We start from the raw sequence: 15,618 nt of genomic DNA, 5'->3' as shown, positions 1-15,618 counted from the left end.
AATAGTTAGAAAAGTAGTTAGAGTTTTATAACTTTGAAGTATTTATTTGACTGTATAACAAATCATACTTTTGTGTGCAGTACATACATACCTTTAGTTTCAGTGTTAATATTATTCATTTCATCGAGATTGTCTGTTGTTGCCTGGAGTCGGCATTTATAAATACCACGCTAACTTCCTTCATCAGCTTAAAAATTAAATTGCTCCCAGGAAAAAATAAAATAGAAAACATATAGAACTGTTCCTTGTATCTTATGTCTAAGTCAATTTGTCACAAAAAAATTACACAAGTGCATTTAGAAAGCATTAATATAGTGAATCAGGGCATTAATGTAAGAATCTTCATGTGTGGTAATAGAGTCGATGCACGCTTGTGGCTTCCATGAAGTATTTAACATACTCAAAGTTCGACTTACTTAAAAAAGCAGGGACCTCTCAAGAGGAACCTTTGCAAGAGTAAATGAACTCCATTAAATACCATTATGTTAAGAAACTCAAAAAGGTGGCTGAGGCAATTGAAGGCTAGTTTAGATATACATTAGGTATAAACAAATTTATAATTTTGCAATGAAGAGAAGGCGCTATACAAATGTAGGTACTCAGGAAAGCAACTAGTTGCTTTTTTCATACTGTCGCACATTTAAGTAGGTGAAATTTGATGTCAAATTCAATATGGTTTAATCATAGAACAATGAGCGCAACATCAAAATTTTGGATCCACTCTACCTAAGAGGCAACTCCTAAAAACATTTTCCATATAAGTTTCTCAAATAGTGGGCATACTATCTAATCATCATAATACTGACTACACTTAGTTATGCAGGGCTATTGAAAATGTACTTAGGAAGCATAAAACTATGGAAAATCAATTATACTGGAGCAAAGGTGTTAGAGTGTTACCATGTAAGAGAGAATGTAGGCTGTCACTGGTGAGATAATTATAGAGCATAAGCAAATCATATCTGGAACTCAGCTCCTGAAAAACAGAATATAATTAGCTTATTTCATTTTTTTTCACTGACAAAGCCATTCAAGATGATCTTTCTAATGAAAAAGAAAGGAAAAACGAGGTAAAGTTTAGTTATCCTATTATGCTTTATTCAGAGCTTCAAATTCATCATCATCTGATGATGGTAATATTCACAACTTATAATAAACTACAACCAAAAATCCTACAACCGCAGAAGTTAATAGAGTCGTTGATACTTGGACGATTAAATAATTGATTTGTAAAAACGGTGGAAGAAACCCCAAGACAGTCATATATATACAAAGAACATGTTACTAAAAGACTTACAATCTCATAGTGATTTGAATATGCCGTTCTTGTACAATTGTTATTCCAAATTTCCATTATTGCACTTGAAAGATATTTCAAGATCAGGAAGAGATTAAAAAGTTAAATGGGGGCATGCTTGACACAAATTAATTTCCTTTTTTTAAACATTACAAATTAGTAAAATAAATCAATCGATAAACTTTATGAAAATAAAAGTTCTAAGAGAATGAAGAAACCTTGATTCGATTTTAAGCTACTAATTGTAAAAGATGTAGTATAATTTATAGTAGTGCTCAGGCTAGATGTAACAACAGTCTAAAGTTATAGAACATAAAGGAGGACTAATGGTGGGAAGTGTCCCTGTAACTCGAGCAAACAGAATCGACATTTATCTAATAGCCTCAACATCCCCCAACAGAATATGAAACAATAAATACTACAAAAACATGCTTAGACGATGCATTTTTTCCTATCTATAAATATCGTTCACCAGCTCTATGTTTATAGCAGCAACATAGGAGTAAAACCCTCTGCTGAGGTGTCCACATAAGAGTAAAACCCTCTGCTGATGTGTTTCAATGTGGGCATTCTGAACTGCTCAATATTATAGGTGTTTGATTTTTGATGAGCACACAGTCATTGAGCATTTGGGCCTGAACACTACGACAACGAAATAAATGTCGTCACTTGTCAAAGTCTGAAAGGTGTTCACATGTTGCTATGTTAGAAGTTCCAAAGTTCTAGAACATAAACCGAGTTATGACTTATGTTTGATCAATCAAAACAAATAGTGAGAATTCTTATTCCAGGGTTAGCCAGGGTGTATGCTCAACCCCCTCCCCCCGGCTTTGTTACTGGCTTGAATGGATGATAGCTCATCAATATGTTTTCTAAAGTTGTAAGAGATTATTTTGTTTTTGTTTCTTGTGATGCTTTCTTTTTAATGATTATGTTTATTGTTATTGTGTCTTAGACTTGTTGATGATAGACTAAAACCTCATTTTCTGACAGGTTCACACGGTTTGGCTAGGCCGATCTTTTTCTGACGTCGGACGATTGCTGGGTTCTTTTGTGTGGTAAGAAACTAATCTCCACTATTTCATTATGATTATCTTATATATTTTGTTTTACTTGATAAAAAGATGCACACTAATTACGACAACAAAAAGTGAGTTGGAGATTTTGTATTTGAAACCTTTGTAATCGGTATTTAGCCTATCTTATGGGCTTATTATGGTTAGGTTTGATACGTCTTTCTCCTTGGAGGCATTATTTGTAAACATAATCTAATTATAATTCAAGAATTGGTACGTACTGAGGGTTGTTCGTCCTGTTTTTGCTAGTACCTATGGTGTAATAAGAGAAATTAAGATTGAAAATGGATAGAGGAGCCTTGACCTCCAGTTAACACAGAGTGCTAAAAGATAATAGATGAATGAGAATCTCCTTTTTCTTCTTGCACACTTGATAATCCAAAATTGCTTGTGGCTTGGGGTAAAGAGTTTCTGCAGGACTTTGTGCAATAGGAAGTTCAATTTGGATAGAAATATTTTCCCCAATTTTTTTCTTCAGCAAGGAAACATGGAACACTGGCTGAATTCGGGTCCCTGTCAGAAGTTCCAACTTGTAAGAAAAGTAAGCAACTGCTCCTATTTTTTTCAAAACTTTGAAAGGCCCGTAGTACTTGGGAGAAAGTTTGAGATTTTTCCGCATGGATAATGAAGTTTGACGATATGGTTGAAGCTTTAGGTTAACCCAGTCTCCTTTTGCAAACTCTCCATTTATATGGTGACAATCATAAACCATTTCCATGTGGGATTGGGCTTCCTTGAGAGTAGTCTGCAAATCTTTAATGATCTGATCTCGATTTATCAGTTGTCTTTCCACAGAATCAACAACAGTCATTCCCAAAATGTATGATAGTAAAGTGGGTGGTGGTCGTCCATAAACAACTTGGAAAGGATTAGTTTTAATAGCCGAATGCCAACTAGTATTATAGCAATACTCAGCCCATGATAACCACTTAATCCATTCGCGAGGCTGAGAACCTGTGAAGCATAGGAAACACATCTCTACCGTTCGGTTCACCACTCCACTTTGGCCATAAGTTTTAGGGTGGTACGCGGAACTATAATAAAAATCAGTTCCATTCAGTTTAAATAACTCTGACCAAAAGCTACTTGTGAATCTCGGATCCCTATCACACACAACTGTCCGTGGCGTACCATGCAGCTTGAAAATATTATCAAAGAAAACTCGTGCAATGCCAATTGCCGTGTACACAGATGTGACAAAGGGAGGAAGTGTGCATATTTGGACAGCCTATCAACAACTACTAGAATAGTAGTTTCCCATTATAAATAGGCAGACCATTAATGAAATCCATAGAGATGTCCTTCCATACCCGACTTGGAATAGGAAGTGGTTGAAGCAACCACGCAGGAGGAAGTTGTTCTGATTTGTGCCATTGACAAACAACACATGCAGCAATGAATTGCCGCATATGTCTTCTCATTCCTTTCCAGTAAAAAGTAGCTCAGAACTCTTTGAAGAGTTTATTGATAGCCTTCATGGGTACTGTTGTGAAACTGTTCTAGGATATCTTTAATTAAAGAAGAATTTTCAGGTAGATAAATTCTCTTTTTTAAAAAAGATAACTCCATCTTGGAATTTCCATGGCCCCACTGCTTCGTCATTGTTGCGTTGAATGAGGTTTTGCAATACTGAATCAGAATGTACTTCCTCTTTTGTAGCTTCTAACCAGTTAGGAACTGGATGAGTAATTGCTGCAAGTTCACCCTTTTCCCTTCATTTTGTCCAGAACCATTTCTTCTAGAAAGAGCATCTGCCACTGTATTTTCCGTTCCCTTTTTATATTCAATAACAAAATCAAATCCCATCAGTTTGTACAGCCATCGTTGCTGAGCTACATTAATAATTCTTTGGGACCACAAATATTTCAAGCTATGTTGATTGGTACGAACCACGAACCGTCTCCCTAACAAGTATGGACGTCACTTTTGCACAGCCAATACCAATGCTAATATCTCCTTCTCATAAGTCAGCCAACAATAAATTCTTTCCCTGTAATGCATGACTGGAAAATGCTATAGGGAATTTGTAATGATCATGATGTGTCCGAATGGCATTACTAAGAATTTGTAATGACCATGATGTGTCCGAATGGCATTACTAAGAATTCGTAATGACCATGATGTGTTCGAATGGCATTACTAAGAATTTGTAATGACCATGATGTGTCCGAAAGGCAGTCTTTGATGTGTCATCAGCTACCACTCGAATTTGATAATAATTGCTTCGGAGATCAAGCTTTGTAAATATCTTTGCACCATGTAGCTCATCTAATAATTCATCAATGACCGGTATAGGAAAGCGATCCTTGATTGTGAGCTTGTTTAAAGCACGATAGTCGACACACATGCACCACGACCCATCATGTTTTATAACCAAAATAACTGGTGAAGAATAAGGACTATTACTAGTTTTGATCGCACCTGTAGAGAGCATTTAGGCCACAAGCCTCTCTATTTCTGATATTGTGAATAACAATAAGACCTGACGCATACTGGTTCACTCCCTGCCATCAAAGGAATTTTGTGATCTGGGTTTCGTGGTGGTGGTAAGCCTTTTGGTTATTCAAATACATCCTGGAATGCATTCAGAATCTGCTGCAATTGTGGAGGTTGATATCCAGCCTAAAGCTTAGGAACTGGAGCTCCAAGTGAGTATAATTGAAGCAATACTCCTTCTTGGCAGTTCTTTGCTTCACGGCAAAACCGTAAGTCTCCAAGTAGCTTATCATATGGAGGAGATACACCTTGCAAGATTACCTCTTTTTCTGCTACCTTGAACTTCATTTGTAACTTGGTGAAATCCCACAGAATGGGACCAAGTTTACATGACCATTGAGTGCCGATTCCCCAGCTGGTACCGATCGCAGCTGTGATAAATCTCATGCTTCATACAAACGGGCCAACCCAATTGCTGCAGATAATGAGTTCGATCTTGCAGCCTAAACATCGGTTCTAATCAAAGGACGAAACTCACTAATAAAGCAACTCACTTGTCGTTCCTGTGGAAGATGCCCAACCTTCGCAAGCAATTGCTCAAACTGGGCTTGATATTCTCGTACAGAGCCAACTTGCTATAATTTAGCCAGGTCGCCAAAAAAGTCACTAAATGGATTGGGACCATAGCAAGTAAACATGGCTAGTTCGGATTCTTCCCATGTTATGACCGTCATTTCCTCCTTCAAAATTTGGTACCACATTTGAGCAGGGTCCTCAAAATGGAAAGTGGTTAGTGACACGTTCTTCCAAGCTTAGGGCGCATATGAATTGTTTGTCCCAGTGTATTGGGAATCACCATTCCCACCATTCCGCCCAATGGAAACTCGAGCTGGTAATTGGGAAGTTTCTCCAGGTTGAACATACATTTATCCATACGAATATTGAGTTTTTCAAACATTTCAATCATTCGGTTCATGAGATCCAATTGGCCAGTTGAGAGCTTCTCCATGCCTCCATGGCTTGGTCACGCTTGTCCATCCCTAAACCCTGATACCAATTTGGTACGTACTGAAGGTTCTTCTTCCTGTTTTTGCTAGTATCTATGGTGTAATAAGAGATGAAATTAAGATGGAAAATGGATACAGACTTATTGAGGAGCCTTGAACTCCAGTTAATACATAGTGCTAAAAGATAATAGATGATAACTTGTTTGGAGCACTCATGATACCAGGTAATGGTTGGGGCCAAAATGAACAAACATGTAAGCGTCAACTCTACTTTTCTCTGTTTAGTTCCTAAGAACTCCAAAGCATCTAAAGTTGAGGCGTTTAGGCCTATAGTATGTTGTAATGTTGTATATAAATGCATATCCAAGGTTCTAACTAACAGATTGAAACCTATCATCTCCAACTTGATTGGAGATTGCCAATCAGCTTTTATACCGGGCAGATATATTCAAGACAACTTACTCATGGGGCCAATTAGCTTTTATACCGGGCAGATATATTCAAGACAACTTACTCATGAGTTGTTATGAAGTTACTCTAGAGCTAATGTCTCTCCTAGATGTGCCATCAAAGTTGATATAAATCCATGCGCTCTATCACTATGTAATGTCATTGTTTTCTTTTACATGTTGTGTGGGGGGAGGGGGGAGGTGGTTGTTGTTAAAATGTGAGTATACATTCAGGAGTTATGAATGAAAGCTCTTATGGTTCCAAGTGCGGCTTTAGTTGTATACTATGTGTTTGGAACTTTATAACTAGTACACTACCCACTCCTTCCAAAGTACTTTTTATTTTTTGTTTTTTGAGTGTGTTTCATTTGAATTGTATTAATACTATTCATATGACAGGGGATTTGTTCGACCGTTGGATCCCACGTCTACTGTACATGTTTGCTGCTTTGTTTTTCTCTCAGCGTTGCTTTTCTATCTGTTTAGGAAGGTAAGTAATTATTAATAGTTGCTTGGTGGTGGTAATTTCACGTCATAGATAGTTTGTTAATCGTTCACCTTTTCTGTTGTTATGCAGGACCCCGTGGTACCTTTTACTAGTATTATACTTTTGTATCTTGCGAGGTACTGCTACATTGAGAGGTGGCGTTGAGCTACACAGGGAGTCGGCATCTTTTGTAGTTGTGTATTCTATTTGTTTTCACATTTTAGTTTTGTAGACTGTTTAGTTTTGCAGTTTACTTTAGTCTTGTACTAGATTTTGGACCGGTGTGTATATGCCCCCGGGATCTTTTGTATATTTTGCTTGAAGTAAAAAGCTTCATTGTTTGGTGCACAATTTTTTAAACATTTTATGAGAAAACGTCATAAAATCTGAGTTCTCTGCTAACCCTAATTTTGAGATGGAAAGGAAAAGTTGAGTGACAGCGGTGATGAGTTTTGGCAATGCCCTTCACTGAGGGAGGATGCAAAGGATGTTTACAGGAGGTTAGTAAAAGTTCTACTGATAGACTGTGTTGTTGTTATTTATTAATTTTGGTGTAAACAGCGAAAGTTTGTTTTTCTCAGGTAAATTACCATATCGTAAGGGAGTCTGCTAGGAGAGGTTGTATGCTGAAAGGTTCTTCTGGGATAGATGTGTTTATTACACATTAGCTGGGTAAGACAGTCTCATGCCAATTCCCTCTTGAAATTGTTTTCTGATTTTTCTTGATGTCCTTTCACATACTGTGGTTTGGTTCATATTTGTCTTTATTGCAAAATTGATATTTATGTCTGTTCTTCTCTTAGAGACTGACAGGGACGACAATAAGAAAATCTGCTACAGGGTTTTGAAATTGATGATGTGACTGTTGACATTTTTTATCTGGCAACTCTTATTTTCTCTGGTTGTTACTTGTTAGCAGAGAACTCAGGAAGTGAACTTAATATGCCTTTCAATATAAGTGAAACAAACATTAATGAAGTATTTAACTTAATATGCCTTTCAATATAAGTAGTCTCTTTTGAACATGTAAGGGTGCGTTTAGTAAAGTACACCCATTTCTAATTCTACCAGGGATATGATGACGATTTTATTTTTCAACTTTCGCTGATGCCCGGCTTCAGTTAGTTCTTGCCACATTAATGGAACTGAAAGTGTAAGAAACCATAAATATCATGGTTTCACTTTTAGTGATTCTTTTAAGGAACCACTTCTTCTAATCTTCTTCTTCATCTTTGTTCATCCAGCAGATGCTATTTCTCTCATTTAATCAAGCCAACCAGGAAACTCTATACACTAAAAGGAAACTATGTTAAAATGTATCAATCCATTTCATCTCCAACCCTTACTAATCAGTCAATCAACAAAGTCATAAACCAACACATTGTTGGACAAACCCTTTCAGATATACGGCCATACACGTAACAACCATCTTCCTAACATCTATAACTGAATAATTAAAGTCGATAAGCAAGTGTCCATCTGAATAATCCACCAGCTGGTTCATTCAAACAATAGATATTAAACTAAAAGTAACAAGCAAATATACTACAAACCGATAGAATGGGGCATATACTGAAAAGGACAGTGTTACGGCCTAAAAAATCTCTATCTCTTTTTCCTCCCCTCTATCCACTCGACTTATTCTTTTTATACTGCTGACCTATTGGCCTCATCTTTCGGACCTACGGGCCTCATAGGCCTAAATAAGGCCATAACAGTTGCCCCCTCTTGGTACCGCGGAACGTTAATTTGGCCCGTGGTGCCAAAAAACCAGAGTTCGTTTTACTATTTTCACTTTCACAAATTCTATCACAGTACACTTATCTTCATTCCTAATACCAAACTTAATTACATTAACAACTATCATATTAGTTCTTTGATATCTTGGAAACTATATTCAATGACCCTTTGAACTGAGAATATGGCCTACGCATTTTCTGCGTCTATCTGGCCTACAATAGCCGCTTCAAGAGCATTTCTGTACTACGTTGTGGTTTCCAGTGCTTTAAGTACATTTTCTATATAGTTAAGAACTCGTTTGTAACTTTGTTGTGTTACTGGAAAGAATTAAGCTCCTTGCTGATATGTTGAAATGCGTGATGGAGTCATGGAGGTGTGACTAGTGGTCTAGTGTTACCAACTTACCATGAACATAAAGGATACACTTCTTGACAGTTCGAGTTCATGTGTATCGAATTTTGGACTATAATTTAAGAAGGGGTCACTTGGGAGTAGTATAGTTCATAAGAATAAGGAACAGATCAATGCATAATCAGATTCTTTGAGGGCTACTTTAGAGTGGATGTGTCCAAAATAAGTTGGACCTGAATGTGTAAAATATATAAGACTGTAGCAGAGAACTCAGGAAGTGAGGAGTGTTTATTGACTTCATATGCATGTATGCCATTCAAGTACTGAGTCACCCCTGTTTGGGAAAATGGGAAGTTCCAAGGTGCCAAAATATAATAGAAAATGTTATTACCAATATATTCACTGTCACTCCTCAATTTCACTCTTGTCAAAATTATCAATTCGATTAGCTCTAGTGAAACATAATCACTGAAAGAATGGTTACTGTTTATATTTCTCCTGCACAGAGCAGCGATTAATGTAGCTTAACTGCTGCTTGTTTGTAGGTTATCCGAACACTGGGCAAAGTGCGTGAACCATTGAGAACAATCTTTGTTGCATGTGAAGAGGACATGGAGGAGGCAATGTTAGCAGCAAAAAAAGGGATATGGACTTTTAGTAGTGATTGGTTTACGAGCTGTATCATGAGACAAGAGCTTGATATGCAGGCTCCTCAGTTCACAGAGTCCCTCTAGGTCATTCATCTTTATTTAATAAGTGAAGAACTATTCTTTTGGCTAGCCACTATTACAAGGCTTCTATATATAATCTTTTTGCCAGTTGAATCTCGTGGTTAGGCAGTAGTTTGTTTTCAAGCCTTGTAACCGATACTTTCCTTTGGATGTTATCATTGTAAATTTGTATGGATTATGAAAGCTAATATACTTTTGTAAATGATGAAGAAAATGGAACAGAAGTTCACTGGACAGAAGCATCTTACGTGGCGTCATGATATTTTGAAACTTTATCAGCATGTTTTTCAGAGAATGTTAATGTTTTGTAGTTTTGTACGAAATAAGAATGTTAGTGTTGACGTTATTGTTACTGTTAATGCTAATTTACGTGGTGTGCTTAGTTGTTGGGGCGCTTTGATGACTATGTACAGTTGTATACTGTAGCTTAGTGATCAGTTTGATAGTTATTAAGTTTTAAGGTTCAGAAAATTGACATTTGGGTATGGTTCTCTTGAGGCCTTGAGCTGCACCCTAAAAACTATGAAGGATTAAGGTGTTAAGGATACACACATACACATAAATATAAGAGATTCTTACTTCCTCGAGAAGAATAGAAACGGGTATTTGAAAATGAGGAACGTTGTCAGTTGCTTGCTCAAAAATAATTTCTCTTTTCAAACTTCTTGTTTACAAACATCTCGTATGTCAAATAGTTATGAATTGCCAATAATTTGCCATCACCTTTCCTCAAGAGTCAAGACCCACACGCCTCCAAAACACAAAGCTGATCAAGACCTGTTCATAGTACTCCTGATGACTTCAAAACACATACACCATGGATATTTACAGCAGCTTGATCACTATCAGCTCCCTGTGCAGCTCTGCCACTCTTTTTCCCGGAGCCAGATGTACTAGCGGCACGTATCTTAAAGAGGGAGAGAACTAGGCAAGATGATATTGGCTTCAAAATATTTGAGAGGGACAACGGAAGACAGACAGAGAGGGTTTATGTGTGGTTTTAAGTAGGGCTGTCAACGGGCCGGACCTGAACAGGTCACACCTAGGTCCAGGCCCGGCCCAAATTATATTTGATATTTTGAGTCAAAACCTAGCCTAAGTCCTATTGGGAAAGTTTGGATTTGGGCCAAGCCTAGATCTGTTAGCAATACATGGGAATTGTTATTTTTGTCTAAAATTTAATCAAATTTGTAAATGACAAAAATGGAACCCACAACTCAAATTTGTAAATGACAAGAATGGAACCCACAACTCTTGTGTGGCAGGCACAATACTAACTAATATGGCTTCCAATTTTTTATATCAACTTTCAGTAAATATAATAGATATATTAATCAAGTGAGTGGAATCTAACGATCTTAAATAGAGAATGGGGATATCTTGGACAAAACCAAGTTGGTTAGTTTACGTTTTATTCGTCCCTCAATTTTCTCTTTATTTTTTCTTAGCCCCAATACCCTTTCTTTCACTCAACTTTCTTTCTCACCACCGCAGCCTCGGCCACTCTCCCATCGCCATGCAAGATATTAGTAATATTAAATATAAAACACATAAACTATTATAGATTTCGGGTCGGGCCATTATCAGATCGGATATAGGTATGTCCAGACCTGGCCCAATAATCTTATCAGAATAAATTTAAAGTCTAAGTCCTTATCCTATTGGTTCGGATTCAATTGGGCTTGGGGCTTGTCCCGGCCAACTGACAGCCCTAGTTTTAAGGCGGACCTCAAAATTTCAGCTTCCAAAACGCATATTTCGACACACAGACGGCCAAAATATCGAGATTGATGACGTATTTGTGTAGATAAGTTTTTATGGTCCGAAAAACACCTGATAAGTCTCAAGTCTTATCAACAGACAAAGCAGGGGAGAGCTGTTTTTTGTATAATGGCAACGGTAAAGATGGAGTACTTCTTATCCTCAGTCCTGTTAGTTAGTTAGTTAGTGAAACACACACTAAATTCTTTGAAATTCTTACCGCCTATTGAATGTCACATTCCAGTAGAGATCAAAGTAATACGCAGCTGCATCCCTCTCCTTTAAATGCATAACCTTTACATGCATAATCTGTTATGACCAGCATTTTCCGACCTTCAAGTTTATGCTTTTGAACTTTAAAATTGCTCCTTAATGTGTGTTCATGCTTGTAGGAATCCTCATAAATACCGATTTTGGAAACACTAAGACTCGGGAAATTCAATTTATTTGGTTAACTAAGTCTGGTTCAAGAACTGTTCATTTCATTTGGAGGAAATATTTCAAGCTTGTCTTTGCTCCGTAATTTAGTTCATGGTTTCTTGAGAACAAACAAATACTACTCTTTACTGCAGAAAAATCCACTTGAATTTTTATCATCTGAAGCCAGCCCATATTGTATGAACTGTATCATTAACCTAGTTGGAGTTTGATATTGTTCCATTCACAAAATTTTCATTTGTTAAGTCGACAGTGTCGTACACTCCCTTATACGTACTATTCTGATATGCTGCCGATTCCAGGTATGGGCTGAAAGAATTTTAAGCATGTACCTTAAATGGGCTGAAAAGCAAGGTTACAAAGGAAGGCTTGTTGAGACATATCCTTCTGAAAATGGTGGTGTCAAGTCAGCAACTCTTGATTTTGAATTGGAATATGCTTATGGTTATCTCTCTGGAGAGGGGTGCACACCGCAAGATCAAAAGATCAAGTGATGAATCCATTCTCCTTGAGGTGCGTATGGCAGTTCTTGTCATTCTCACAACAAAGTGATCACAATTGATAATATTGAACTTGTAATGTTGAATTTGCACCTGAAATAGTTAATATTTTGTTTTTAAGATCAAGATAATTCTTGCTGAGAGTGATAGAACCTTGCAGGATAGAGTGGCATTTGTGGACGTTATTCCTCTGTTCCTTCAAAAAGATTCTGATCTGCAAATAGATGAGGAGGATTTGGTGATTTCATCCTCTTTGCAAGATGATGATCAATCTGTTTGCCAAAGTGAACCTGCAATCAGCATTCGACATATTCCTACTGGCATCAGTGTCGAATCCTCAGGTATTAGACAGCCTTGTTGAACTTATAATCTAGAATGACTGTTGATTTCACATTTAAACTTTTTAAGGCGTAATGCAAGTTAAAACTTGTGGACTCTACTAAGAAGATTGGGGAGACCAATACAAGTAAGAGAAGATTGAGGCATTGAGCATAAAATTATGAAAATCAGTGGTAATGTGGAGAAAATACTCCCACTGTGTTTTCTCAACTATGTTACAATCTGAACATTGAAATCTTCTCAATCTTTGCTTCTTGGACCACTTCAACTACTGTACATCCATCAGTGTGGTTATTTGACTGAAAATTATTTTTTCTGCAATGACATGTTCAAATACTTTATCTTAAGTACTGCACATATGACTATGGGGAGTGCCCTTTCTTGATTGTTTCAAGAGGCATCTCCGGCCTGCTGACAACTTTTTCCTCATTTCAGTAATCTTTTTTCCTCACCATGAAAAAAATAAGAATACATGTAACATACTTTGTGTGCAGGTGAAAGGAGCCGCTTTGCAAATAAGACCAAAGCCCTTAACCGTTTGAAAGCCAAACTGCTTGTGATTGCAAAGGAGCAAGGTGTGTCTCATGTAAAGAACATCAAGATAAATGCTATTGTTGATGTTTCACGGCAGGAGTCCCGGAAGTACATTTTTCACCCTCACAAGTTAGTTCAAGATGTAAAAACTGGCATCCAGCTACCTGACTTGAATTCTGTTATGGATGGTAACATTGAGCCTCTTATTGGAGCTCATATCAGTTCTAGACTGGCAACTGGCAGAGTCTGAGAAGCCAGCTGGTACTTTTAATTCCAGATTTATAAACATTGATTTCGGCTCTCGTTAGAATGTGTTTAAAATGTCAGATCACCACCCATGGGACAGTACTCCATTAGCTATTTGAAACTCATATTATTAGTGATCCTCCTGGGTTTATTTTGTAAGTTACATTATAATCACTAGCAAAATGCACGCGTGCTCTACACATGAGCGATACACAAAACTTATCGAAGAGAATGTGAACATAGTTATCAAAAGGAGAGTTAAGCTACTCCATATTAGAAAAAGTAGAGTGAGTCTGCTAACATTAATTTGTGTACTATAACTTTTTAATGAAATTATGTTGCAGTTGTCCATCACTCAGATTATAAACTTTTATTGAAGAACCTGCCTAACATGGGGAAATCTAGGAAGTGATTAATAATTGTCTTGTCAAATTTTGAATAAGAAAATTAAATTAATTAAGCGGGTAAAAAAAAAAATTTAAAAACAAACAAACGCTGCTTATACGAAATAAGCAATCCGTAAAGGTTGTATAGAAACCATCTTCGGGAAATTTGAAAGCTCGTCAAATGTATCCAACCATTCATATACACAAGTCAGTGCCAAGTGCTAACTAATGCCACCTCTCTCTCTCTCTCTCTCAATATTTGTTTTATTTGGTGTAGAATTATTCTGCATTCTCTCTCTCTATATTCGCAATTTTTTGTTAAATAAATCTATTGAAATTTATTATTCTTTATTCATTGCTAGAGATACCATGAATAAGCGGGCAGAGATATTCAAGACAACTTACTCATGAGTTGTTATGAAGTTACTCTAGAGCTAATGTCTCTCCTAGATGTGCCATCAAAGTTGATATAAATCCATGCGCTCTATCACTATGTAATGTCATTGTTTTCTTTTACATGTTGTGTGGGGGAGGGGGAGGTGGTTGTTGTTAAAATGTGAGTATACATTCAGGAGTTGTGAATGAAAGCTCTTATGGTTCCAAGTGCGGCTTTAGTTGTATACTATATGTCTTTGGAACTTTATAACTAGTACACTACCCACTCCTTCCAAAGTACTTTTTATTTTTTATTTTTTGAGTGTGTTTCATTTGGATTGTATTAATACTATTCATATGACAGGGGATTTGTTCGACCGTTGGATCCCACGCCTCTTGTACATGTTTTTGCTTTGTTTTTCTCTCAGTGTTGCTTTTCTATCTGTTTAGGAAGGTAAGTAATTATTAATAGTTGCTTGGTGGTGGTAATTTCACGTCATAGATAGTTTGTTAATCGTTCACCTTTTCTGTTGTTATGCAGGACCCGTGGTACCTTTTACTAGTATTATACTTTTGTATCTTGCGAGGTACTGCTACACTGAGAGGTGGCGTTGAGCTACACAGGGAGTCGGCATCTTTTGTAGTTGTGTATTCTATTTGTTTTCACATTTTAGTTTTGTACAAATTTGAATAACTCTCCATCTTGTACATCTTCTGGAGGCTTCATATACTCAACGCCAACAAGACCGACATTAGTGACAGTAAAATTCCAAACGGTACCATCTCACTAATCGTCCCCGCTAGCAAAACACCACAAGACAATAAAAAATCACATCGTCCCATGAAAAGCAATTAATGCGGGCTTTGTCATAGATTTGGTCCAGAACGTGTCACCCGCACCCCGCATTTTTTTTAGCAAACTTCCACTACCGCACCCCCAAAATTTTCACAACTATAGTAAGAATATAATTAACACAAAAAATAGTATTAAAACAAAACTAATAAAAAACATTCCAATAAACTAACGTTTTTTTTACTTCTTTTTTTGTTCTTACAAAATTATCATTTATCATTTATTTTGAGTCCAAAACCATTAAAGATGGACAAATGTGTCTTTGAATGTTTGATGGGCTAATGAGACTAAAACAAATAGCCAAAGTCCCAAAGCCCAATAAGTCAGTTTGTATAATTCTAATCACCTCTCATTTTTTTCACTCTCAATTCTTAAACAAGCGTCAGACCTCAATCCAAAAACAAAAAACAAAAAATAAAAAACAAAAAACAAAAAACAAAAAACAAATTTAGAAAGGACGTGAGGTGTATCTTGTTGTATGCTTGTCCTAATTATTTGTAAAACTCGTTATCATTATCAATAAAATTTCCACATAAAAAAAAAACAAAAAAAAAAACAAAAACGAGGTAATTTTTTTACTTTCAATGTTAATCTTTTATATTTTTCTCCACA

The 15,618-nt window shown here is 36.7% G+C and overlaps 1 long non-coding RNA gene and 1 pseudogene across 2 annotated transcripts; both read left to right on the top strand.

The window, feature by feature from the left end:
* The first annotated feature begins 6,663 nt into the window (after window positions 1–6,663).
* LOC147484270 (uncharacterized) lies at window positions 6,664–14,911 on the top strand. The gene is made up of 2 exons (XR_015206315.1): window positions 6,664–6,755; window positions 14,695–14,911. It is a non-coding gene; the product is annotated as an uncharacterized LOC147484270 (long non-coding RNA).
* On the top strand, window positions 11,480–14,638 carry LOC147484271 (peptide chain release factor PrfB3, chloroplastic-like; annotated as a pseudogene). The gene is made up of 5 exons (XR_015203938.1): window positions 11,480–11,505; window positions 12,027–12,286; window positions 12,434–12,614; window positions 13,107–13,407; window positions 14,518–14,638. The product of XR_015203938.1 is annotated as a peptide chain release factor PrfB3, chloroplastic-like (transcript).
* Window positions 14,912–15,618: the final 707 nt, after the last annotated feature.

This window comes from Coptis chinensis, chromosome 8 (genome assembly GCF_015680905.1).
Source record: "Coptis chinensis isolate HL-2020 chromosome 8, ASM1568090v1, whole genome shotgun sequence".
Lineage (NCBI taxonomy): Eukaryota > Viridiplantae > Streptophyta > Magnoliopsida > Ranunculales > Ranunculaceae > Coptis > Coptis chinensis.
The sequence above is the reverse complement of the archived record's forward strand: the minus strand, read 5'-3'. Positions and strand labels throughout refer to the sequence as shown.